Source organism: Pyrgilauda ruficollis, unplaced genomic scaffold (assembly GCF_017590135.1).
Source record: "Pyrgilauda ruficollis isolate IOZ18807 unplaced genomic scaffold, ASM1759013v1 scaffold86, whole genome shotgun sequence".
In the NCBI taxonomy this organism is placed as follows: Eukaryota; Metazoa; Chordata; class Aves; order Passeriformes; family Passeridae; genus Pyrgilauda; species Pyrgilauda ruficollis.
This window is the reverse complement of record NW_024530599.1, coordinates 4,105,685-4,132,177: the sequence shown is the minus strand read 5'-3', so window position 1 is coordinate 4,132,177 and position 26,493 is coordinate 4,105,685.

Here is a 26,493-nt window from a genome sequence, read left to right as displayed (position 1 = left end):
GGTCAGTGTCCCACCACCCCCTGGAGGAAGAACCTTTTCCTAATATCCACTCTAAATCCCCCTGGCACAGCTCCAGCCGTTCTCTCAGCTCCAGCCCCTGGTCCCAGGGAGCAGAGATTGGAGCTGCCCCTCAGCAGGAGCTGCAGCCTCCAGTGAGGTCTGACCTCAGTCTCCTCTCCTCTAGGCTTCTCTAGCTTCACCTACCCTCTCTGTGCCAGCCACCTTGTCCCTGAATAGCATCTCTCTGGGCATGTCCCTGCTCCCCAGCCATGTCCTCTCCAGCAGTGCATCCCCAGATTCCTCTATGGCAGGGCGCAGCCAGGGCAGTGCCACAGAAGCAGCCTCAGCATCCATGCAGGTCATGATTTGGGAGCAGATCCAGAGACCAGTGTGTTCCAGCTTGGACAGCCCTGATCCAACATCCACTCTGCAAAAATGCATCCCGCAGGAGGAAGAAAACAAAAGCAGGGATGATTTAAAGGGAGGATAAACTCCCTCCTGTGGGATTTTGTCCTTGGCCAGAGGAGGAATCACCTACTGCAAGAGTTTGATTGGGGTAAGTAATAGGCCCCCTCAAGCTGAGGTGACACCTGCTGTGGATGCTGCATTCAGCAGGGGACAGGCCATATGCAGAAATAAACAGGGACCTGGGACACACTGGCAGCTCTTTAAAAGATTGTTAATAATGTGCTGTTCACGTTCCTCAGAGACTGCTGCCATGATCTGCCAGCAACAGACGCTGGCAGTCCTGATGGGAGTAACTCCTGCCGTGACAGAGCCCTGGCTGGCACCAGCGCCAGCCCAACCTGCCCTCCCCTGGCCGTGACCAGCAGCACTGTGGAGGGGAACACAGTCCTGTGGCAGGGACCTCGCTGATCCAGGTGACACAGGGCAGGGCTTTGCCACCTCAGGCTTTGCACTCAAGCCCTGGTGGGCTGAGGGAGCCTCTGAGCAGGGCTGGTGGTTCCCAGCATGGAACCAGTCATCAAAAACAGGAGGGGTTTTGGGAGGGTGATGAGATGCTGCTGCAGATCTGGCAGGGAAGGGGAGATAAGAGTGGACCTGCAGCTAATGGGGCCAAGAGGACAGTCCCTGGAGAGCAGGACAGCCGTGGGACAGCTGGGTGGACACACATCCACCACTGCAGGCATTTCTCACACTGCAGCTCATGAGCCAGCATCTCCATGCTCGTCCTAGAGCCTGAGCAAACAAGGTCCAGGTCAGAGTGGTACAAGGGAGAGGGAAATGGAAAATCATTCAAACTGCCACATTTCTGTGCAATCCACATCTAAGCTGGCCTCAGCCTGGGCCCATCAGCTCCCAGCACTGGGCACAGGGATGAGGGAAAGAGCATGGAGCTTTCCCCCTTTCCTGTAGGCAGGGAGCAAAATGTGTCAGGCTGGAATTCTCCCAAGAGCAGCTCCCTCCTGGGCTTCGCTGCTGCTTCCTGTTCTTGGGGGCAGGAAATACCAAGCAAACAGCTCCGTGCATGACTTCAAAACTTCCACTTCCAGCGCCGGCTGCAAGATGAGGATGGAGCAGCCTGGATGATGGGAGCAGCCTGCCCAGAGGCATTGCTCCCATGGACCATCCCCCCTCCATCTCTCCTCTGCCCCTTGGGAAGCCAGGTCCCAGGAAGAGCTTCTCCCAGCCCTTAATGCCAGGCTCAGCACCTGCACTGAGCTCCTGGGCCATCAGTCCTGGTGGGTTCCATTTGCTTCTGCTCTCTGCCTCCACTCAGAGCCAGGCAAACAGAGGAATTAATAACTGCACAGAAAATGAGGCTGCGCTGTGCAGCGTGAGGCCGCTCTGCTGATCCCTCATGGGCATGGCTGGCCAGCACAGCACAAGAGCCTCTGCAGTCCCCTTATTGTTGCCATTATGAAAAAATCCATGGGCTGCTCCTCTTCTGCAGTAGAGAACAGCCTGGAGGGGGGAGCAGCATTTTCCTGTCTCCATTCTGATTTTTGAGGGTTGGTTCAGCCTGTCCTGCTGTGCCAGGAGCTGCACAACAGCACAGTGACTGTCAGTGGATGAAAAAGGGCTGTTTCCCCCACTTGGCTGGATAGAAATAACAAGGTAGTGCCTGGCCAGGCTCTAACAGGGTTTCCAACTGGTCTGTTGATTGCCCAGCAGATCATTAGCCCAGGCAGTGAGAAGCAAAACTGGGATGGCCCAGAGCAGGGGCCACCCTGGGGTTCTTCAGCTCCAAGCCCCAGCTGCTCCAGGGTGCAGGAGAGGCCCTGCTGTCTGACTGGCAAATCTCACCAGAGCAAAAGTGTCCTGGATGTTCCTGCACCTTTGGATCTTACATCCTTTGCATCCTACACCTTCGTCCCCAAGAGACACCTGTCCCCTGCAGGGCACTGCTGATCCCTGCCAACACCTCTCCGTGGGTCCCCGTGGGATGCAGGAGCTGGCAGCACTGCCCACGTGAGCGCAGAGCCCAGGGGTGCCGGGCACGGCCTGAGCCTGGCAGGGGAGGTCACAGCCTCGCTCGCCTGCCGAGAGCTCCCCGCGCTGCTCAGCATCCCCGCTCTTGGCCCGGGTGCGGGTGGAGCCAGCTGCTCCTGGCGCCGCCGCTCGTCTCTGCCAGGCGCGGAGCCATCTGCCTGGCAGGGCCAGCCACACCTGCTGGGAAGGAGACAGAAGCTGGGCAACCTCCCCGCCTTTGCGGCTTTCCGGCTGGCGGCATCACACGGCGGCTCCAGGCGGGCTCGTGTGTTTGCACAAAGGGAAGGGAGATAAGGGAGGCTCCTTCCCACCCCCCCGAGCCCAGCCGTGCTGGGCACCTCACGGGGAGAGCAGCGACAACGTGGGACCCGGGCAGCGCCCTGGACGGAGCCATGGGACACTCCTCGGGCCAGGCAGGGGGTGGGATGTGTCCCTGAGCCCTCTGCAGGGTGTCCCAGAGCCATCCCCATCCCCAGCACCGTGCTGGCTCTGCTGCCAGCGTGCAGCACAGGCATCAGCCAGGACCAGGAGCAGCTGCTTCTTCCCCCAGGGGGGCAAAGGGCTCCTTGCTCCCAGGAGGGCAAGGGGGTCAGAGGAGGCACACTCAAACATCTCAGGACAGTGAGGATATTTCCTCTCCCCATCAGGGCTGGCGACTGGCCTGGCTTGTTCAGGGTGGTGGTTGTTCAGGGTCCACCACTGAGGCTGCTGCTGTGAGGGAAAGGAGCAGAGGGGACTTAATAGCTTTGTCCTCCCTGCTGGATCCACCTCATCCTGCTCCTCTGCATCAAGAACTGCAGGAGCCAGAGATGTGCCAGGTGCTGGTGCCAGGGTGGGGCTGCTTCTCCATCTCCTGGTGCATCAAGGCCAGGCAGTGCCACGGCACTGAGGGTTAATAATGTAGCACCTAGCAGCAGCAGCAGCAGCTAGGTGCTGGGATGGAAAATTCCTTCCAGTCCAGAGGAGCTGAGGGCCACCTGGCCTCTGGGGCAGCAAAGCTGGGTAGCAGGACAGGCAGAAACAATGGAGAGCATTTCCAGATGCCCCATTGCTGAACATCCTGCAAGAGACTCCTCTGCCCTGCCGTTTCCCCCCGGTGGGATGAGGAGGCTGATGGACATCACAGCAGTGCTTCCCCCAGCCTGGCTGGCATCTCCCATCCCAGGGCAGCCACAGCTGCTCTGCCACTCCTGAGTATCACAGCTGGCAGCCCCTGCTGCTGCCAATGAGCCCCAAACCAGCCTGGAGAGCTTTTTCCAGCCCCAACAGGGCCAGGTCACGTTGGATCTTTTTTCACTATCCAGCCAAGGCAGGGAAGTGAGCTCTACTTTTGAGGGGTTGGGAACACAGGAAAATCACCCTTAGGCTGTGGGAAGGTCTCCTTACCCAAACCTCCAGCCCCAGCAGCAATCCTGGGTGTCGCAGGAAGCATTGTGCAGAGACAAGAGTGCAGCTCCCCCATCCCCAGTCCCCTCAGCAGAACTGACCTTCTGGCTGACAGAGCAGCACATGGAGGAAAAAACGGTGTGCCTGGATGGTTTGGTCTGGGTTTAGTGGATTGAGGATCTCTGGCCCTGCCTGTCTTGAGCTTCAGCATCCTCAGGTGCAGCAGCAGCCTGCTGAGGAGACTGCAGCTTTGCTCCACAGACAAATGCCCAAGCTGGCTGTGCAGAGCAGAGGGACTGATGTAAGCACTGACAGTCCAGCAGATGTGGGGTCCCAGGGCAGCAGCCTGCCCAGTGTGGGAAATGGGGGTCACTGCCATCCCAGCCAGTGCCGTGCCTCTGCGGGAGGCAGAGGTGCTCCCAGGACATGGCACCTCCAGCCCAGTGCTCCTGGTGGCCTTGAGGAAGGTGAATTGCCTCCTGCATCCTCTGCTGAGGTCTGTGCCAGGCAGAGCAGGCAGAGGGTGGCAGTGGACACATCTCCCACGCTGCTGACACCACAAGGATGCCAGGGATGGGCAGCAGGTCCCATGACACCCCCTGAACCCCAGGTCCCCTGGCCACAGTCCTGGCCAGCTGACACCCCACAGGACTCGATGCTGGCCATGGGTCTGCTCATGCACACAGTGCTGCTGGCTGCAGCAGAGGACTCAGAGGGACAGGGAGGGCACAGTGAGGACCCAACCACCCTGGGGAGCACCCAGCATCCCAGCTGGGCTTTGATGTGGCACAGAAAGCTGACAGGCAGCAGCACTCAGGGACTTATCAGCAGCTCCTGAATGTTGTGTGAGCTCTCCAAGGGATGTTGACCCCAGCTGGGGTCCTGCTAAAAGCCAACATTCTCACTCAACCCACCCAGGAGGCTGCTCCCTACCCAGTCCAGCACCAGCCTCCAGCCTGCAGCAGAGGGCTCAGGCTGGGTCTTGCCCATCCCCAGGGCTTCCTCACTCCATGGGCACCCTACAACAATCCCTGAGAGACAGTGCCACCTCCATGTCTGCTGACACCTGCCCCAGTGGGCTCCTGATGGGTCCTGCTGAATTTTACAAACCTCCTCCTGCACCAGCTTAGGCAAATTTTGCTCCAAGAGGTCTGCTATGACCTTGACCTGGAATAACTCCATGGTGGTGGCTGCAGGAGGGGACATGAGCTCAGCACCTGCCTGATGGGAAAAAAAACACATACAGCAACCTCTCTCCTTCCTTTCCTGTCTCTCTGCCATCCATTTGGTGGGCAGGGCGGTCCCGCTGCAGCTTTATCTTGGTTCTTTAAAAGGCTCCCTGGCTGACATACACACCGTATGGGAGCAGTCAGCCGAGGAGAGCTGTAAATCTCCCAAGGCCTCATCTTGCGGGGCACATTAGCTGTTTTAAACTTGTCAGCTTTCAGCGATGGAAATTGACTGTTCAAAGCCCTTCTTCCCTCGGCATCCTGCTCCATTTTATGCCGTGGAGAAGGTGCTGCATCCCTGGTGCGTTGGAGGGAGGGGATGTGCGTCCCCCCACCTGTCTCCTCAGGGACTGTGGATGCTTTAGGGATGTTTCTTGAGGTCCCACCAGGAATGTGAATCCCTCCAAGCCTTCCCCTTCCTTTCTGTCTCCTGTGATCCTGCCCCCACCTGGAAGTAAGGATGGGGATACATAACCTCACAAAGCGTGCCCATCCACACGAGCTGGCTTTCCCATGTCCATCCATGCAGGACGACTCCAGATCCAGTCTGAGGCCAGGAAGGGTTATGAAAATGAAGCCCAGCTTGCAGGCGTGCTGGTGGGATTCACTGCAGCAGCGTGTGTGTGTGACTGCGAGCTCCAGCGCCCAGCAGAGCCTCGCACGCAAAGCCCGGGGACACGAAGCTCTGTGCCCACCTGGGGACAATGCCCCCGCCGCCACTGCCTTGCGCCGCCTCTGCCGGCACCAAGAGCTCGCCAGCCGAGTCGGGAGCGCAGAGCGTGGGGGTTTCGAGGAGGAAAAGCTCTGCTGGAGCAGCTCACCCCGAGGCAAACTCCCACACAGGCATCTTCTCCAAAGGGCACGGGACCCCATCCGCCCATCCAGCCTGGACATCCACAGATCCCAGCGCCGTGGAGCCAGCGCTGGGTGGGCGCCCACCTCGCCCCTCCCAACGAGCACGCAGCTCATCTGAGCACGGCGATCCCTCTCCATCCTGCCGGGTGCGTGCTTCATCCCAACAGATGCTCCCCAGCCCTTGTGTGGGACACGGACAGGAGACCCCGGAGCAGGCACAGCCCTGCACCCCTCTCCCCTGGGACAAACCCCGTGCTGTGCCTGGCATCCATCCCCCGAGGAGCCCACCGGCACTGGGGTCTCTGCGGTGCAGCTTCACCCGGGGGAACGCGGCCACCCCGGAGCAGCCCCCGCGGCTCCCGGCGAGCGGCAGCTGCGCCGTGTCTGCCGAGGGAACGTGACAGCCGCGCTCAGCCCCGAATCAGCCCCGGGTCCCTGACCCTGCGTGCTCGGGGTCAGCGCGGCCGTGACGGCGGAGGCGAGGGGGGCTGGAGCCGCTGCTGGCGCGGGGTGATTAGCGGCAGTGCGAGCCCTGCGTCAGAGCCCCGCTTCCCCCCGCCCGCCGCTGATCCCTCTCCTTGGATACAGGAGGCAGGGGAAGCGGGCCAGGTGGGAGGGGGCATCTGGGCCGGGAGCGCGGGGGCCCTGGCGCGGCGCATGGCGTGATCCGTCGCAGGCGCAAAATAGTTGCCCCCGAATTAGCGGAGCGGCGGATGACGCACCGCGCTCGCAGCCGGCGGCGAGGAGGGGGAGGACGCGGTGTCAGCGGGCAGCCAGCCCACGGCACCGGGCCGCCCGTGGGGACGGGGTGCCGGCAGGGCACAGCGGGAAAGGCCCCGGCCCGCAGCTGCCGGCACGGCCGTGCCCCCCGCGGCACCCCCGGCACGGCTCGCAGCCGCGCGCTCCCTGCCGCGTCCGTCTGTGGCGGTGCCCAGAAATAATCTGGCAGCGAAGCAGAGCCGGAGCCGCGTCCACCCACCGCTCCACGTGAGCGATGGGGAGCGGAGAGGGCGAGAGGAGCCAGCTGGGCCCCTCTCCGGCGCTGCGGCCCTCTGATAACGCTGGATTTGGGTCCTGCAGGCCGGTGACAAGAGGGGTGCCAGCGTGGGAGGGGGGATTTAAGCTTCCTATCACCTGCAGGGCAGTGCTTCCTTGGGGACCCTGGCAGCCCACCTGCCGCGGGCAGCAGGGAGGGCACGCAGGCACCCCGTGCCCTCGGCGGGTCCTGCCGCCCGTGCCGGCCGCGCCCCGGCTGCGGGGACAGCGCGCAGAGCCCGGTTTGCAGATCGCTGTCCACGGCACGGGGCTCCAGCCCGGCTGGGACCGACGGGTCGGTTATTGTGTCGGCAGCGTAAACGTGTCGGAAATTGCCTGAATTAGCCACGTGCCATGAACAGGTTTATGGATTATGGGATGCAGAGCCCTTTCAGGAGCAGGCAGCTCACAATCCAGTTAGACAGCTCCAGCCCCAGTCATTCCCCTCTGGGGGATGAAAGCTCATTGGGTACAATGGACAAAATCAAAGTGCGTCCCCTGTGTGGGAAGGATCCATCCCAGTGAGCCCATCCTGCTCTCCCAGCTGCTGCCACCTCCTCACCTGATTTTTTGCTTCCTTGGGGAAAAAATTCTCCTTGTCTTCCCCAGAAGATACTATCCCTGAGGATGTGAGGAGGGGGATGTTCCACTTTTGTGTCTAAATTGCATAACAAGGACTTTGGGCAAAATCCCGTGTCCCACAAGTCTGTCCTTAGCTTGGATTTAGAATTAGAACTCACCAGCTGTCCTGCCTCAGCCCCAGGCTGACCAGGTCCAGGGTCACATCCTGCAGCATCTCTAACAGGCTGCCAACAGGGACCTGAGGGCTGGATTAGCTCTTGCTGGGTTTTCTGTGCATGCATTGATCTGACCACTTTTTTTGGATCCGTGTTTAGTTTTGGAGTTTCCTGCATCAAAGCATTCCTTAGCTTCTTCCCAGAGATTCATTAGGACTGGAAGGTGCTGGGTGACCGTGGCCAGCCCAATGTCCTTGGCTGGGCTCTCTTCTGGGCCTGCAGCCTCCCAGCCTGGACCAGAGCCCTTCCCAGTGATTTTGTGGGGGAGTGGGGTGTCACACCACGGTCTGGAGACCATCACCGTGGCAGCAGCAGGTCTGGAGGGGCCCTGGCTCAACGTGCATCCCCACTCTGCACCCCTGCAAGAGCTCCAGCTTTTAAAGGGGGTTTATTAATGTCCACCAGCATCTCGGAGCAGCCGGCACCAGGCGGGAGCGAGCCGGGAAGAGAGACAAAGAAAAAGCCAGCAGTGGTGGGGAAGGGCCAGGCTCGCCTCCCTGCACAAGCGCTTTTCCTCAACCGAGCAGCGAGAAAGCAAAACTGCGAAGTGCCTAAAATTAGAGCTGCCAAACCCCAGCTGGGGAAGCCTGGAAAGATCCCCAGGCCCTGGAGCCTTGGGCGAGCTGCATAAAAGGCAGCGGAGGGGAAGGAAAGGGAGCTTGGGGACCGCGGCAAGTAGAGCGAGGCACAGTGGGAGCGGGGAGCGGATGGCTGCCCCCCCGCATCCCACCGCCCGCTCCCGACTGGCCCCGCCTGTGCCGGATGCTCGCCCCGCGCTGCAGCCCCGCGGGGCTCGGGGCTCTGATATCCCTCTGAGGGCGGCTCTTTGGGGATGCAGCTGTGCTGGTGCAGTGGGAACAGGGTTCATACAGTCCCAGAATTGCCAGCACCCCCCAGTCAGACATCCCAGCTTGGCTGTCTTTCCAGAAGATCCACAGACCGCACGCTGGAGCTCCGTGCACTTGGGGGTGGCTCCTTCAGGCCAGGGGCTGGAAAACACCTAGCGGGGCTGTTCTTCAGCGGGGCTCCCAGCCCCACACAGTGTCCCCTGCCCTGCACCCGGCCACAAAGCCTGCTGAGCTTCTCAAGGGGCAGGCATAACTGAGGAGGCCAGAAGCTGCATGTTCTGGCCACCAGTGCCCTCACAGAGATTTGGGCACTCACCCCACCCACCAAAACCAGGACAGCAACTCTGTGACCGCCACACACAATTACCCAGCCCAGTGTGTCTTCCTGCCCATACTTCACAATCAGTGAGTGAAAAGCACAAGCTCTGCCATCAGTTAACATGAGGGGAGTCCCATACACCAATCCTCAGTATCCCCAGGCTGGCTCCTTCCACAGAGGTGAGTGAAGACACGGGCAGGACCAGTCCCACCAGCACCCCAAGGCTCCTCTGCATTCACAGAGCACCATCCTAGCCCTAACAGTGTGGGTGGCAGAGCCACCAGCCACACACCAAATTGACATGTAAAACCAGGAACAGCAGCAGCTCCACAGACAGCAGTGACTCTGCACTGAATTTGGCTCTCCAGCTCCTATTTGTCAAGATCAAAGAGACCGAGGTTTAGCACCAGCTTCACTGAGCTCAGGAGATGCTATAAAATGGCTGAGTCAAGGGCAGGTCTGGATCCTTTCCCTCAGTGGCTGCAAAAACCCCAAAGATACCCCAGCACATACAAGGGAGCAGTCCCCAACTTCTCCAGGGCTGGACTGCACTCCAAGCAGTTCACAATCAGACCCTGGCCACTTAATATGAGGTAAATCAGCCTCTGTTGGACATTTGTCCATGACTTGTGCTGGGTACATGCAAAATGACTCAAGGAGGAGGCAGACAGATGGGATAAGAGCTGTAGAGAAAAGGGGAATTCATGCCAGAGAGATGCTCTGGGAGTGGCTCACCCTGAGGTCACAGAAACATGGCATATCCTGAGTTGGAAGGGACCACAATGATCATTGAGTGCAATTCCTGTCCCTGCACAGGACAACCCAACAATCCCACCCTGTGCCTGAGAGCACTGTCCAAAGAGTTCTTGAGCTCTGGAAGCCGTGACCATTCCCTGGGGAGCCTGGTCAGTGCCCGACCACCCTCTGGGGGAAGAACCTTCTTCTGGCATCCAGCCCAAACCTCCACAGACACAGCTCCAGCTGTTCCCTTGGGTCCTGTCCTGGGTCACAAGAGAGCAGAGATTGGATCCTGGCCGTCTCCCTGGCATTCCCAACATGAGAGTGGGTGTGAGCTGTGACAGCCAAGGGACAGTGTCCTGGCTCTGCTCTGTCAGGCCTGCCTCTGGCATGGCTGGCACAGCCGGATGTGCACCCAACAGGAATGGGGTGGGATGGAAGAGAAACAGGTGACTGAGGGGGACTGCTCAGGCCTAGAGGATGGCACAAGATTGGTCACTGGGAGATGCAGACAATGACAGAGCAGTTGCCAGAGGGAGGATGGGATTGGACAGGACAATATGATATGGCCAGGAGATGGTGGAATGGGATGGCATGGGAGAGGACCACTGGGACTGAACAAAGAGAATGGGGTTGGCTGGGATGGGATCAGGAGTGACAAAACAGAGGGGGAAGGATGGGACAGAATAAAACAGAAGGGAGGAGATGGAATGAGATGGCATGGCATGGCATGTCATGGAATGAAACAGAGGGGATGGAATGGGATGGCATGGTAAAGGCTAAAACAAAGGGGATGGAATGCTTGCCATGGCAGGAAAGGACACAGGACAAAAGAAGAGATAGAATGGAATGGGATAAAATGGGGAATCAGATTGGGATGGGACAGAGTAAAACAGAAGGGAAGAGATGGATTGAGACGGCATGGCATGGCACGGCATGGCATGAAACAGAGAGGATGGGATACAATGCAATAGGGTAAAACGGAATGGGATGGGATGGGATGGGATGGGATGGGATGGGATGGGATGGGATGGACCACTGACAGGATGGACAAGGTGAAGGAGACAAGAAATCCTCCTGGGAGCCATCTCCCTGTGGCCACTGGGATGGCCCAGCAGTGCCTCCTGGCTGGGGGCAGAGCGCAGCCCAGCACGTGCTGGCCCAGCGTCCCGGCCATGCCCTCGGTGCCCCGCTGGGCACGGCGCCGCGGGCGGGAGCCACGTGCGAGGCCCGGCACAGGCGGCTCCGCTTTCCCGTGGTGAGGCGAATTGCTCCCTGGAGCGTGAGATCTGATTAGATTCGTGACACACCGCAGCGTGGCAACAACACCATGGCCAGGACCACGGTGCGTGCCCCGCGCCCGACCCGGGCGCAGCAGGAGGGGCAGGGGCAGCTCGGGGAGGGGGCAGTCGGGCATGCTCCGGGATGTGCCGGCCTGAAACATGGGACAGGGTCAGGGCTGGCTGCCAGTGAGCCTGGGTGATGAGCTGAGTTCTGCTGCACATCCCTGGGGCAGCCACCAGCCCTGGGGGCCACGGGAGGGATGGAGGGAGGGTCTGAGGTTCCCTCACCCTGGCAGATGTTACACCATCCCTACCTGAGCGCCGCAGGAGGGGTGAAGGGAAATTTGGAGGTTTCCTCACCCTAGTGGTTGATTACCCCCTTCCTAACTCCTGATGGATGTGAAATGATGCTTTCCCAGCTCTAGCTGGTGAGGCAGCTGCAGAGCCAACCCACCAGGGCAGCAGCTCACCGAGCCTTGGAGAGCCCCAGGCAGATGGGGGTCAGGGGAGCTGCCCAGCCGGGAGAGGATGTGTCTTCAAAGGCCTCTCAAGGCAACAAACAGTACCTGTTATGCAGTTTACCCTTCACATTTGCTGCCTTGAATGGCTCCTGAGCAATGCCTGCCTCTTCATTTGAGATCTTTCAACAGCTGTCTGATAGAGAAGACCTTTATCTCGCCTCTCCCGGGCTCCCATCCAACACCAGTCTCTGGAGGTGGGGAAGAAGGGAAAAAAAACCCAGAATTCACTCCTGACCGAGAGTCTCACCTAATCCACGGCGTGTGGAAAATTACTGCCACCGCACGGTGCCCAGCCTGGCCCCCTTCCCACCCACACCAGCCAGGGACTGCTCCCAAGGCTTTTGTGCCTGGGTTTTTTTCTCTCCTCTTCCTGCTGGGAGAATGGGAACTTCAGCGTTTGGACAAACCCTTGAGAAAACAACTTCACACGTGCTTGGGGCACTGAGTCGCTTTTTTATTTAATTTTGTCTCATCCTGAGACGGATTTGCCTGGAATCACTGTGCAGGCTGTGAAAGCCCCCCCAGCCCCCCAGCACACTGCCCAGACCAGGGGCCATTCGTGCCAGTAGCTTTACTGGGAGCCTGTTAAGCTGTGCCAGCACTGCAGGCTGTGGCACCGAGCTTTGCCCCTCCCGGCGTGAATCCAGCCTGGCAGTGCCACCAAGTCCCACTCAGCCCTGGCCACCTCACAGCCACACTTCCACCCCACAGGAGATGACGGGAAGAACTCTCCAGGGTGGTGTTGAGCTTCAGGAGAGGTCACCTCACTCCTCTGGTCAATACAGGCACAATGAGGTGAGGAGTCACCTCTGCCACCCCAAGATATCTGCACAGGGACCTCTATGAATGAAGAAATGAAGGTTGCCCACTCTGGGTTGCTCCTGCACAGACAGAGAGACAAAGACACTGCCAAGCTTCCCCTGAGATCTGCAACATGTCCTTCAGCATCCCATTGTACCCTGGGATCCACTGAAAGGATTGTCAGGCACTGGAACAGGCTGACCTGGGAAATGGTGGAGTCACCATCCCTGAAAGTGTTCAAAAAATGTGCAGATGCAGCACCTGGGGACATGGTTTGGTGGTGGCCTTGACACTGCTGGGTGAATGGCTGGACCTGATGATCCTAGAGGGCTTTTCCAACCTTAATGAAACCATGGGTTCACTGCTTGAGCTCTTGCTTGCCCTAAGGAATGAAGGCACCAGGTTGTGTTTGTGCTCTCCAGAGGGGCTGTGCCATCAGCATCTCCTCTTGTCCCCAGCATGTGCAACTGCATGGTCCTATGACATACTCACCAGTCCTGGAACTGGGATTAAAGACACACAGGTGCAGAGTTTCTTCCCATCTGGGTGCTCTGGACAGAGCTTTGCCTGAAGGAGGAGGTGCACAAAGCTTCACACCCTGCTGACTGGAAAGAAAGGATTGTTCTCCCTAGATCACAGTTGGGGAAGTTGAGTCACAGGGCAGTAAATCTCAGAGCTCAGAGGAAGGTGGTTTGGCTAATTTTGTCTTGCCTGTGAATAGCAGGCAGAAGGAAACACAAATGCAAATTGTTTCCTATGGCAAATAAACCCCCACATTTTACCTCCTGTGTTCTCTTTTCACATCATCCAATGGCCAGTTCAGACCGAGGCATTGCAACCCCTGTGTCATGTGCGACCCCAAACTCCTCCTCATCACTTTGGGATTGGTTATAAATCATAGGGAATTTGCTTTCTTCATTCCTCAGATTATTTTGGAAGTATAAAGCACTTCCAGCACAGCTGCCAAGCTCAACTTGTGTGATCGTGCCCAGGGCCAGTGAGATCTGAGCCCTGGAGACACTCAGTGATGGATCGGAGGCCTGGACACACTCTGTGGTCACTCCTCTGGCAGAGCTGATCTCACCTCACCTGGGAGCTGGGGGGAGAAAAATCAAGAGACAAGGGTGCAAACCCATTCCCCAGCTGGCAAAGGCCATACCTGCCTGTGCACATGCTGACTGTACAAATAAAACTGCAGCACCACTGCAGTGCTGCTGGTGCCAGGAATTTATGGTCCAACTGCACCTGAAGTCCCTGCCCAGACCCAGGAGAGGGGAGGCAGCTGCAGCCTGGCTGGCTGGGTGGAGAGGAGGGAAAAAAGCCCTGCTGCTTTGGGTAAATAAAGCAGTGAGAGGCGGGGTTCACGCTCGGGTGGGTCACCATGGTGCTCCCCAGCAGCGTGCTTTGGGAAAACCAACCCCCTTCCACAGCATCCTGCCACCACCACTGGCAGCCCCAGGGGGCACATGGCACAGGACCAGCCCACACATCGCCAGGGGTCAGCTGCTGTCACTGGCAGGATGCTCAGAGGTCCGTGGACTAGCTGGAATAATCTTCTGCTAAGATGGGATGCTGGATAACGTTATCTGAAGTGTCTTCAGGATTTAAGGGCCTGGCTCTGCGAAGGAATGGAAATTGCAGGAATGAGGTACCTAAATAAGAGCAAGGCACTTGAAAGCCACTCTGGATCAGGCTTTTAATTTACCATTTAACCATACAGTAAGAAAGCCTCTTGAAAGATAAGGGCAGTGTTGTAGAGATGCATCCATCTAACCTGGTCCCCCTTTTCCATCGGTGCCAGGTGCCTGGGGAAGCGATTACAAATGTGGTTGGCATGTGTAACATTTGCTTGCTCCCCTGATCTCCAGACATTCATGGAGCAGAGTTTTCTGAGCTAGAGGGGTGCTGCCTTTCTCCTTAAGAGCTCTCCATGGGCTTTTTCCTCATATCTTTGAACTCTCACACCTCCAGGATGAAGTGGGAGCACCCGCTCCCCCTGCAGCATGGAGCTCTCCTTAAGGATGCTCCATGGAACAGACATCTCCTCGGATTTCCTTTGAACATGGCCCCTGCTAACTGTTTCACCTAGATCCCAGTCGATATATGAGAAAAGGAGTGAACAACCACCCGTTTTCTCCCTGCTGCTCAGAAGTCTCTGCTTCCAGGAGTTGGATCTTCCACCACCAGCAAGGATGGTCCCGATGACATGGAAGAAAATTACTTCATACCCCTTGTCGTGGATGCCTTTGGACATTGTTTTCTTTTCCATCCCTGACCAAAACAAAGAAATGCAGGAAGAAAATTCTGTTCTGCCCTATTTGCTGGCTCACGGCAGTTCACAAGTGACCTTGGAGCTCCCCACTGTGCTGAGAGCGCCTCTGAACCTCAGCACTGCTTCCAGAGGGGGGAAACTGAGCCACAGGGCAATTGCTTAGACTTCTTCTGTTCACCTGGTAACAAGACAGTTAAAAAAGGCTCCCAAAAACCAGTCTGGCCAGCACCACTGGGGCATTTAAATTCTGCTTTTCCTTGGGTGGATTTGTCCTCACCAGCACTGCTTATTCTCATTACAAGCTTTTAATATCTGAAACAGTGAGAGCAGGTAAACTGAGGCACCAGAGGGGCTCCTGCAGCCTAAACAAAACCCCACAGAAAGGTGGTAACACAGGTGTAGATACTCCCACACTTGAACCCCTTGTCCCCTGACCTGGCAGGACACCTGGAGACATGGGATGTCAGTGGCTGGGCAGAGGGGCTGTTCCATAGGCCAGGAGCCAGCCAAGGCAGGGATGCAGTAGCAGGGAACCAGAGGCAGGGATGCAGAGGCAGGGGCACCACCAGCACGGGCTCCCCAGCCCCAGCCAGGCAGCTGATTAAAATGCAGTCCGGCCACCCCGGGCCTGTCCCCACCGTCTCCCGGCTTTAAATAATAGCTTAATTATCTCATTTACATTTGGCTCCTTTCAGGGAGGCACTGCAGTTGATTAACATTTTCCCTCCCGGTGTCTTGCTCTGCGTCCCTGCTTCCTCTCACCCTTCCCACGCTGCCGCCCCCCTGCCCAGGCTCGGCTCCCTCTCCCACTGGGTCACCCAGCCCCGCTGCCCCCAGCCCCGCTCCTCCCGCACACTCAGGGCTCTCCGGGGCTCTGGAAATGCCGAGACCCAGCTTGCAGATGGCCACGACAGATGCAGATGCTGGAGGATGGGAATCAGTGCCCCGGCTAGGCAGCTGTGGGATGAAGGCTCTCCTCATCTTCTCTCGGTGTCCTGCCATTGCTTTGCTGCCGGCGCTGCCCCTGATCTCTCCCCACGTTCCCGCTTCCACCCCTCACTGGGTAGCTTTTAACTTTCTTTTTTATCTTCTCTTTTTAAATCTCCTTTGAACGCTCCAGCCAAACACTGAATTCCTTTGAAGAAGAAGAAAATGTCTCTGTGGGTTGCCCTTTCTCACCGGCTGGAGCTGTGAGAGATCCCAGTGCCCAGCCTGAGAGCCCTGTGGCTCCCCCAGCTCCAGGCACGTCCCCAAGGGTGTTCCTGGAGGAGACCAGGACTGGAGGCATCACCAGCCCTCACCTCCCAGACCCTCCAATGCCTGTCAGGTTGTCCAGAAAAGCTCCTTCATCACATGGGGTCTCTAGGACACAAATTATTGTTCCCTGCATCGCTGAAGGGGAGATTTTGCAACAAAATTTATGTGTAATTATCTTCCCAGGCCCCAAGGCCATGAGGCAGAGGAGGAGCCAGGAGGATGTGTGTGGACTCCCTGCTCTCCCCACCGGTCACACCACACCCCGAACTGGGACAGGACCTCACAGACAGGGGCAGGGAGGTGATGCCACCAGAGCCCCATCCCACTGCTGCTGGGGGAGATGGACGTCCTCAAGGCTCTTCATTAAACCTGCTTCCTGCTGCATGAGCCCGTGGCCCGGCAGCCCCTTTCCCCCCTCCTCTCATCCCCCTTCCTTGGCTCCCTGCATCCCTCCCCAGGCTTGGCACAGCCAGCCGAGCCGCAGCACAGCACTGCAGACCCCGCTGCTGAATCCCAACCTCCTGCGTGACTGCCAGGCATTTCCAGATAGTCCTATTGATCCTGCGGAGCCTCCAATCCCCCATCCCTGCTGCTAATTTAGCTGGGACAGCGCCGTCCCCTCTCCCTTTGATCCGCTCCCTGCCGCTCCCTTCAAACAGCCCCCACTGCCAGGAGAGTTTGGGCTCGGTGCAGAGGTGCTCTTTTTGGAACATATATTTTTAATGGGGATTTCAGACGTGACGCAGGCACGAGGGAGCAATTCTCCCGTGCCCTGGTATTTACATATTTTCCAGTGCAGGCAGGGGAAGGTTTCACGGAGGGAGCCCGGCAAACAGGAAGGAAAGGAGCTTTGTGCTTTGTATCGCCAGGGCCCAATTACAGCCTGAAAGGCGAGGAGCCCATCCGGGTATTGCCCTCTCCAGCCAGTCCAGGCTGCAATTACAGTCCTCGCCAGGCTCAGCAGGGTCTGGGAAAAAAATAGATCTCAAGAGCTTCACAAATGATCGCTAGCTCGCTCTTCGGGGCGCGGGGATTTTAGGGCACCATCTGCTCACTCTGTTCTGCCAACACAGATCCTAAAAACTACTGGGTTTCACCTGGCTCCTGGAAGAGAAGGAGAGCAAGGAAGAGCCCCAAGGCTCCTGCTGTGCTGGGAGTGAGGGAGGGGAGGCTGGGACTGGGGAGGTGATGCTGCAGGGCTGTGGCTGGTGCTACTGCCAGCAGGGCTTAGGGTGGGATGTGAGAGGAGATCCCACAGAGAAAAGGGGGTGGGAAGCTGGGATGAGGTTTCCCAATCCCACTGGGACTCACCTTCCCACAGAGGGACGTGACTCCCAGCCTGGGGCATGCCCAGGCATCGCTGTGCTGCTGGTGCAAGCCCAGAGCTGGCAGGAGCCCTGTGAGGGTGCCTGTGTTACCAGAGGGACAGCACCCAGCCTGGCACCCCCTGGGCAGCTCACACCACACTTCAGGTCACTTCTGAAGCCCACACAAGCCATTCAGGCCACCAAATGCCATCCCCAAGCTGCTGGTAGGCTTGGCTGCCCTCCAGGTGGTGCCTACCATAGGGACAAGAGCGTGTGACAGCAGAGGGTGGTGGCATTGCTGCCTGAGGACCTGTGCTGGGACCCAGGGAGGGCTCTCCAGGGAATCTGTCACTGTGACTGGGGGGACTCCCTTTAAGCTCCAGGCCACGTGCCTTTGACCACAGTAAAATCTGAAGGCAACAGCATTTTCCACTGTTCCAGGGCAGTTTCTGGGCAATGATTGGGAAAACTAAGCTGCAGAGAAAGTAGGAAAAGGCAAAAAGAGCTATATGGAAAAATAGATGGAAATATATGAGAATCATGGTGTGATTCATGGGCTGTCCTGTGCAGGGCCAGGAGATGGACTCAATAGTCCTTATGGGTTCCTCCCAGCTCAGGATATTCCGTGATTCTCTGATCATGTGTAGTGTGCTAAGACCAGCAAGCTCTGGTTTGGAGCCAAATCAGCAAACACTGAAGTGGTGCAAGTGAGTGAGCCAGGTTTTATCTGCCAGGACTAAAGTAACGTGCAAGGGGAGGGTCTGTCCCACCAAACTGAACTCCTGGAGAACCACCACGCTGCTCTCAACACATAGGAATTGTGTTTTCTTTGAAGCTCTTTCAATCTCCAAGTCCTGCCTGGCAATTATACCCATTTTCAGGTCTGAATTTGCTGGCCTGTCTCTAGACATATGCTGGATGATATGATATGGAGCAGTTGGGCATGGATCTCCACGCAGCAGCGCCGTCTGCTTCAAGTGCTCCCGCTGTGGCTCTCTCTGCTCCTTCAGCTCTCTGAAACCTACAGATTAATATTTGGATGTACAGGATGCTGGCTCTGCATCTCAGCACGGGCAGGGAAGGGGTAAACCCCAATCCAGCAGAGCAGGGAGGGTGCCTGGGACAGGGTTTGGGACAGGGTGAGCAGTTCTGTCACCACAGCCAGCTGCAGGTCACCCAACTCTCCCATACTTTCCCCCAAAATGTTGACCATAAACATCCCAACATCAGTGAGGAGGACCATGACTGGTCCTGCAGTCAGGGAACGGGATGTGGCAAGGTCTATGGGGGGCATTAAACCCAGCCTCATGCCTTGCTTTCCAGTGTTGTCCACACAATGAACCACCAGGCACACATTTCCTGCTGTCCTCCCCAGCCTTGCCTAGGATTTCTGGGCATGAGAATCATTTAGAGAAATAGTGGGGCAGACCAGAAGCTGATTCTGGTTCCCATCAGTAGGTTCCAGAGTTAAAATCAAGCTGTTGTTGTGGCAAAGATTGTCCAAGGAAAGCAACTGCAGACAAGGCTGCACACTCAGACACGGTGGGGTGATGCCTGCAGCTCCCAGCACACTGTGCTCTGCCAGTCCCCTGCCTTTCCCTTGGCACAGGGCCTGGCTCTCTGCAGGATCCCCTCCATCAGGACATGTTGCAGCAAGGCTCAAGGGCAGATTTCCCTCTTTGGAGTGCACACTGAGGGTCTGACCAGAGTGAGCACCCTCGGGTACACCCCAAAAGGCTGGTGGGCAGAATCCTGTCAGTTTGACCTACAGTTCATCCTGGAAATGGCTCCTGAGGTTCCCATTCAGCAGCCAAGCACTGGGTGTGGCTCTGGGTCATGAGCAGGGCCACAGCATGTCCTGGCTAGAGCCCTGCAGTTCCACTGGCCAGCAGACCACCCTGTCCCATGCCATGAGCAGCCCTGGGAGCTCCCTGGGCTCAGGGGGCAGTGACACCTGGCTGAGCAAGGAGGAAGAGCCATTCCAGAGCTACAGGCACAGAAATCCCATCCCACATGGGGCCCAGTCCCTGCAGCAGGGAGGTTCTGAGGGCCAGTTTGAAGGCCAGATTGGAGATGTCCCTTCCTGCACCTTGTTTCCTCTTTGGAGAGCTCTTATTGTCATAGGGATAAGAGGAAGGACCCACAGTGCCATGGCCTGGCCTGGGGATGCTCCAGCAGCTGCCAGTGAGGCAGAGGTGGCCAAGCCTGACCCCCACCATGTTTCAGCACATGTTTGGCACCCAGTGAGGTGTCAGTCCCCAGTGGCTCCATGCCAGCTCCCAGTCAGAGCCAGCTTTACCTCCCTGTGCAGGAGGGAGACCCTGGCTGAGCATGGTGTCCAGCCTGAGCTGTCCTGCACTTTGCCAGCTGCCTTCCCAGCAATGTGTAGGGTGGGGGCTGAGGTTATCTGGCTCCTTGGTGTCTTGTGCTCCTCCTGGTTTGGCCCTGATGGAGCCACGAGGTATGGTGATGGTTTATGCATCCTTTCTGATGAGGTCTTGCAGCCCAGGAGACCCTGCAGTCCTCAGGCTGGAGGAAACCAGGGGTGAGACCACAGCCTTGCCTGTGACCCTCACAGGACTGCCAGCACTGTTGTTTAAGGGCTGAAGGAGGTCCTGAATGTCAGTGGGAAATGTCACAAGTCTCTACATCAGGACTTCTCCAAGTCCCATCTTCCAGGGAGTCCCAGCTGGGTGAATCCTGGACCAGGTATCTGTCCCACTGAAACTCCTTCCCAGCCCCAAACACCACGAGTGGCACCATTTCTGCTGCCTCAGCCCACCAGCCTGTGCTCGGGGCCACAGGAGGATGGAGTCCCCCCTGGAGCCCACTGTGCTGCCAAGCCCTGGCCCCCACCTCCCCTGCACACCACTGCCCCTGAGAAGGCAAAGCCACATGCCTTGCTCCCAGCTGCTGGAGAAGAGCCAGGAACCACTTCCAGACTGCGTCACCATATTCATGGCCTCTCTTGGGCTATATTTAGTTTTGTGACTGCAGGTTTTTCTGGACGTCGAGTTGCTAAAGAACTGGCACTCCCCACTCAAAGCAGAGCACATCCCCAATGGGAGCTGAGCTGGGAGGGGGAGCTGAGCTGGGAGGGGGATCTACACGAGCAGAAGGATTGGAGCATCCCCCAGGTGAGGTTTGCCATGCTGACAGGAACAACCAGCACACAGCAATTTTAGCCCTCCCCATCTCCTGTGCAGGGAAGTATGTGTGGAGCTGGCAGCTTGCGCAGAGCCAATTTCGTTTTGCCATGGCCAGCAGATCTGGAGAGGATGTGAACCTCAGCGCCAAAAGCTGCCTCGCAAGGAGGTCACAGAAAATGCGGAGGGAGGAACGGTGGCTGTGCTGCACATCAGCCACTGTGCTCCACAGGCTCTTTATGAGTCTGAGCTCAGGGCACTGACTCAACCAGCACAGCCTCCCTCTGGTCCCCTGGGTGCCCCAGACTGGCCTGCAGCACAGCAGGGGATGCAGGAGTGCAGCTCTGGGCATCCCTCAGGTACAGCTGGGCAGCTGCCAGACCTTGTGATTCTCCTCCTGCTTCACTCTGATACCTGGAACCATGCTGGGATGGGACCTGTGCCCAGGAGGTGCCATGGATGGGGTATGGGCTCTGTCAAACCCCAGTGCAGAACAGGGGGAGCTCTGAGAAGCCTGGTCTAGTGGAGAATGTCTCTGCCCATGGCAGGGGATGGAATGAGAAGAGCTTTAAGGCCCATTCCCACCCCAACCATTCCAGGATTTTATTATATCACTCTGTGAAGCCAGTGCTTCTATGCTCACCTGGCTTGAAAACACCTACATTTCCCCTAAACATTTTTTTCACGATTCACCAGGAGATTAATTAGCTGCTTGGAAACCCCAGACATTAATTATTAGTTATGAAGCCAGTACATGGTGATCCATGGCCTTAGACATGGCACAGCCACATTATTCCAGCCTTCAGGAACCCCAAAACTGCTTTGGAGTTCATTGTGTGAGGAGGTGGAGCAGTCCTGGAATGTTGACCTCAGCATAAAGTGGCAGAATTTCCCAGGTCAGAGGGGAATTCAGGAGGTCTCTAGTTCAACTTTCTGCTCCAAGCAAGGTCAGCTGCAAGATCTCATTGTCCAGAAAATGAGAAAACCTCAGAGGATGGAGACAGTACAGTTTTCCTGGGCAAGCTGCTGATTACTGGCTGCCTTCATGGAAAAAAGTGTGTCTTTATCACTTGAGCTTCTCTTAACTTTCCTCATACCTGTTGTCTCTCTTCCTCTCACCACACACAGAGTCTGGCTGTCTTCTCCAACACCTCTTCACAGGTACTGCATGGCTGCTTTAGGTCCCTCTGAATCCTTCACTCCTCAAGGATAAATCTCCCAGTGCTGTTCTCATCATCCTGGAAAGGAGAGGAACTACCTTCAGAAAGAAAAGAGCAAAAAACAAAGAAAGAAAAAAGAAAAAGAAAAAATAAGATTACAAAAAAGAAAGAGAACTACCTCTAACTCTTGTGACCCTCTTCACTCCAATCCCACTAAAAGTGACAGCAAATGAGGAGATCCTATCCCATCATACTCTGGGCTGCTCTAAGAATCAGGAACAATAAATCAACTGACTTCAGTCCAGGATGTTCCCATCTCTTTGCTGGCACCAGATAACACAGGGCTGTGAATATTCCCAGCCTGGAACACCTCTGAAGGAAAAGAAGCTGCAGCCTGCAAGGCAGGGAAGCAGAGATACTTAACAGGTAAAACAAGGGAAAAGGAGGCTCCAGAGTCTCAGGTAAATCTGTTAATCCCACAGTGCCTTCATTTTCCATGCTGCTCCTGAGGAACCCGTGCCTGAATGCACAAAGTATCTGCACAGGGAAGCAATTGCTGCCTAATCAGCCTCTTCCCCTGGCTGAAGCTTCTGCCCTGTGCTGATTTCACAGACCCTCAGCACAAGCCAAACCCAAAAATCAGTGCTGCCATGGTCAAGGTGAGCTCTCCAGGAGGTGAGCTACATCTTTTTCCAGGTTGACAGCAAGATGAAGAGGGGCTGGAGGCACAGGAGGTAGCTCCATCCATCAGGAGCAGATCTGGTATCACCACCATCAACCATCATCAACCATATTCCCCTGCCTCCAACAGTGTCCCTGCAATATCTCCTCAACCAGCAAAGACCAAGGCCAGCCCTGGTCACAGAGACAGCAGTTCCAGCTGTGGACAGGCAGGCTGGAGCCTGGAGATGAGCAGGGATGTAGAAGGTGTGATGGAAACAGGTTAAGAGCAGTGTGGAGGGCAGGTGGAGTGGGGAGGAACAGGACATAGCCAGAGGTGACCAGGCAAGAGTGACCACGAGCTTTGTGCCTGCTGGACAGGACCAGCTCCCACAACAGAAGGCCACTGGGAGCTGGCACAAAGGTGAGAGCAATCCAGGAAACCCTTGGAAGCCACCAGGAGACTTAAAGAGGGTCAGGAGATTGTAGGTCTCATCTCCAGCTACTCATTAGCCACAAGGACTCTGGCCTTTCAACCAGGCTAATTACTGATTGCTCAAAGGATAACACTTCCCACAGCTGCTAAACTTGCTGACACTGGGCCCTGGATGTCTTCTATTCTGGGAAGGGGGAGTGGAGTCTCCTAGTGTGAACTTGTGGAGCTGGGCAAAGCCACACTGGAGCAGAGATAAAGTCAAGGACAGCTGCAGCTGCTTGGCAATCGCTCAAAATGAGCCACGAGTCACTGACTTGGCTATTCTGGGATGAGCTGAAGAGCCAGAGCTGGGGAGAACAAATTCATGGCCTGCTCACACAGAAATGCACTGCAGCAAACCTGGACCTGACCAGTGCTCAGGCACATTTGTCAGGGACCTTAACTTACGGGGCGGCTGCAAAGCTCTGTCCCTGGTCACCAACAAGGAGCTGTGGCTGCAGATCTGCCTTGGGATCTACCAGAGCTCACAGGTCTCCAGCAGGGGAGGACCACACAGCTCCCCAAAAGTCACAAAGAGAAATCATTGCTTTGAGAACTTTTCAACCCTTCAGGTTGCCTGAAATTGGGTCAAAGCCTTTGCCCAGAGCTGCCATGCCTGAGAACAACTGCTGCTAAAGCTTCTAGAGAACCTAGCAGAGGTTTCCCAAGTCAGAATTTACTGGGGAATGGGGTGGATGAAGCCTGTGATATTCCCTGAATCTGCAACCAGTGACCAGAGTAATCCTCTCAAATCTTTGCTGCAGGCAAGGAACCTGAATTGGAACCTGAAGTGTTTATGTGCTGTATTTCCCAGCTGTTGGGTGACAGCACTGGGCTGGGAGGCTCTGATGTGGCCCAGCAAAGGTTTGTTCCCTGCCTCCAGTACTCCCAGCATTGCTGGGACTGACCTGATGCCTCCGCACAGCCCAGTGCAGGTCACCTCCAGAGCTGCAAGACTCAGCCAGACAATTAAGCTCGTTGGGAGCTCCCCCAAAGGACACCGGGCCTTTTGAGGTCACTCACTGCATATGCTGGAAAGCAGATATGATCTCATTAGGCAAATATTTCTGATCAATATTGTCCACACTCTGGCAGTGAACAGCATCACTTGGAGCTAGAAGCTCTCCAGGGATGGATGTGGGTTCACAGACGAGCCTGGGCTGAGCGTGAACCTCTGCTCACCTGGCTTGAAAACACCTACATTTCCCCTAAACATTTTTTTCACGATTCACCAGGAGATTAATTAGCTGCTTGGAAACCCCAGACATTAATTATTGATTATGCAAAAGATTTTGTTCATCACAGTTGCTGAGCTTGTCAGTGCTGAGGACATCAGGATGGAGAGGAAGTCTGGATGGGCCCTGGATTTGCCAGCAGTTTCCCATGGCGGGGCCTCTCCACAAGGTAGAACAGCTCCAAAACAGGAGCCAAGCGTGGCAGCGAGAGCCCAGCTCAAACACAGCTGCCCTGAGGGGCAGGGAACTGAGGCACAGGACGGCGTGACCCGTTCAGCAAACAGACACGGCACCCCCTGCACCCTGGGGCGCCTGAGCCCAGCTTGCGGCTGCTCCCGGGGCGTGCAGAGGGCAGATATCAAGCATCATCTCCCCTGGCAGGGACACGGCGGCTCCACGGGCACAGCCCGGTGCCAGCAGCCCCTCAGCAGCCCCTCCTCGCCCCGGCTCCCCGGGCAGAAGGAGCCGCAGCCGCGGCGAGCGCGGGTGGCAGTGATAAACCTCCTGCAACGCCCGGCAATTAATCTTGCGGAGCGGTGAGTCAGAGTCACCCGGAGCTTCCTCCCCTCACCCAGAACCAGCCACCGCCGTCTCCAGAAGCTCTCGGCTCCAGGGACCTGCAGATGCCACCTGGCTGGGGAGAAGGATTTTTTTTAATTTTTTTTTTTTTTTTTTTTTTTTTTTTTTTTTTTTTCACTCCGAGGTGCTGGATTGTTTTTTTTTTTTTTTTTTTTGTGCCGTGCCATCACTGCGAGGTGCTGGATTGCCCTCCGGACCTCCAGGGAAACAAGACCCACCGACACCCGCATCTGCCCGCCTGTCTCTGCAGAGGAGTGGGGTGCTTTACTCCCAGCTTCTCTGGCCATCAAGAAGGCGAGAGGGAGATGCCATCCTCATGATAAAGCCCATATAAAAAAGGTGTCAAAAGCCAGAGGGGAGGAGGAGGCAGGAAGGACTTAAATAAAGCCCCCGGGAAGGAATGGGTATATTTAACTCCCACCAAGAAAATGCCCCCCCACATTTTTCCCCTGTCCCCACCCCCCAAAATCTGCGGTGCTCCCCAAACTTTCCCAAGCTTTCCCGGGGAAAAGCCTCTTCCCGCCTTGCCCTAGGCATGAATGCAGTTTGCAGTTTTAACAGCAGATGTCTCCCCTATTATGATTTATAAAAATGCTTAAAATAAATAATGCAAACATATTTACAGGAATGAATTCCTGCTCCTGAGCGCGTTTGTCACTCGGAGGCTCCCGAGCAGGAGCGCCTCGCCGCCTGAGTGCCTCCCGCACAGCCTCCCGCTGCCCCCCCGCCGCCCCCTCCCGCCGGCGCTGCGGCGGCTGCCAGGAGCCCAGGGCAGGGTGGCCAAATCCCAAATCCCCCCCAACCCCTCCCCAAACCCCGGGTCTGGGCCCACACCAGCGTTTCAATACAAATGTTGTATAATCAACGTGTTAAATATTTAAAATGGTCGTGCAGGAGAGCTGCCCGGCGGTGCCTGATTTCACACATCCTGACAATTTCACGGACCTCTGGGCTTACGTTTCTTGGCAAATAATGAAAGGCGGTGGGAGCCCCCTTCCTCGAAGGGCACGTTGGGGAGGTTTGCCCTGGCCGCAACTCCTTCAAACGCGATGCGACTTGCGCAGCGCCTCTCCCACCTCCGCGCCCAGCCATGTCCAATGCTTTTAAGCGTGACCTTCGCGCGGGGCGGATGCAGCCGTCACGCCGCCGAGGTGACTCAAAGGCAGAGCGGGGGGCCGGGGAGGGGGGCACGGCCGGGGGCAGCTGCCGGCAGAGCCGGCGCTTCCAATGGAGCAACTTTTTTCCATGGCCGTTCCCGCAGCCGCGCTCTTTCCGGCGCGGTGCACACAAAGAGCCGGCGTACCTGCGGTGATGCGAGTGGCCCAATTACCGCTCCGCACCCAGCCTGGCCGTTTCCATAGCTTCACAGCACAGCGCTTCCCTCTCCCGAGGCCATCGGAGCAGGACCCGGCATCTTATCAGCGATCATCCTGCCACGCAGCGCTCCTCCGGGCCCTACCTGCCGACGGCCAGTCTCGCTGGCAACGCAGGATAATATCTTTTCCCACCAGAGCCGGGCGATGATTTCTTCCCGCTGTAATTTTGTCTTGCTTCCAAAGCCGCTTGCATAACTGGTGCCGAGGAAGCAGAGCACAAAGCAGGGCAGCTACAGGAGCTCCCCGAGCAGGGTATGGGGTGAGAGGCCATCCCGACCTGGAGGACACCTCGAGAGGCTCTGGTGCTTCAGTCCTGCCAAAGGAAGGGTGAGAGGAGGCATCAAAAAGGACTAATGTATCTCCCTGGCCAAACCCCACTGGCAAGCTGTGAGGCTGAGCCGAGAGGACAGGGAGGTGGGGGGCAGAATTTTCTCCCCAGTGAGCCAGATCCTGCCTGGGTGAGAGCTCCATGGGAGCCCAGAACCACAGCCTTTCAAAACAGGCACAGAATTTGGGCTGGAAACCTGCTCCAGGAGGAGCGGGGGTGTTTGTGGCCTCCTGAAGGGGTGACTTGCTCCAGTTCCTTGCCTTCTTGCAGGTTGCCTTGGCAAGGAGCAGAAGCACAGGGCGTGTAGAGGCATGAGGTGTCTCTGCTGCAGCCTTTGTCATGGAGGAGAGACACATTCCAGGTAGCACAAACAGGAAAATTGTGAACTGAATACCCTGACATCCTCCAAGTGAGGGTCTTGTGTCCTTCCCT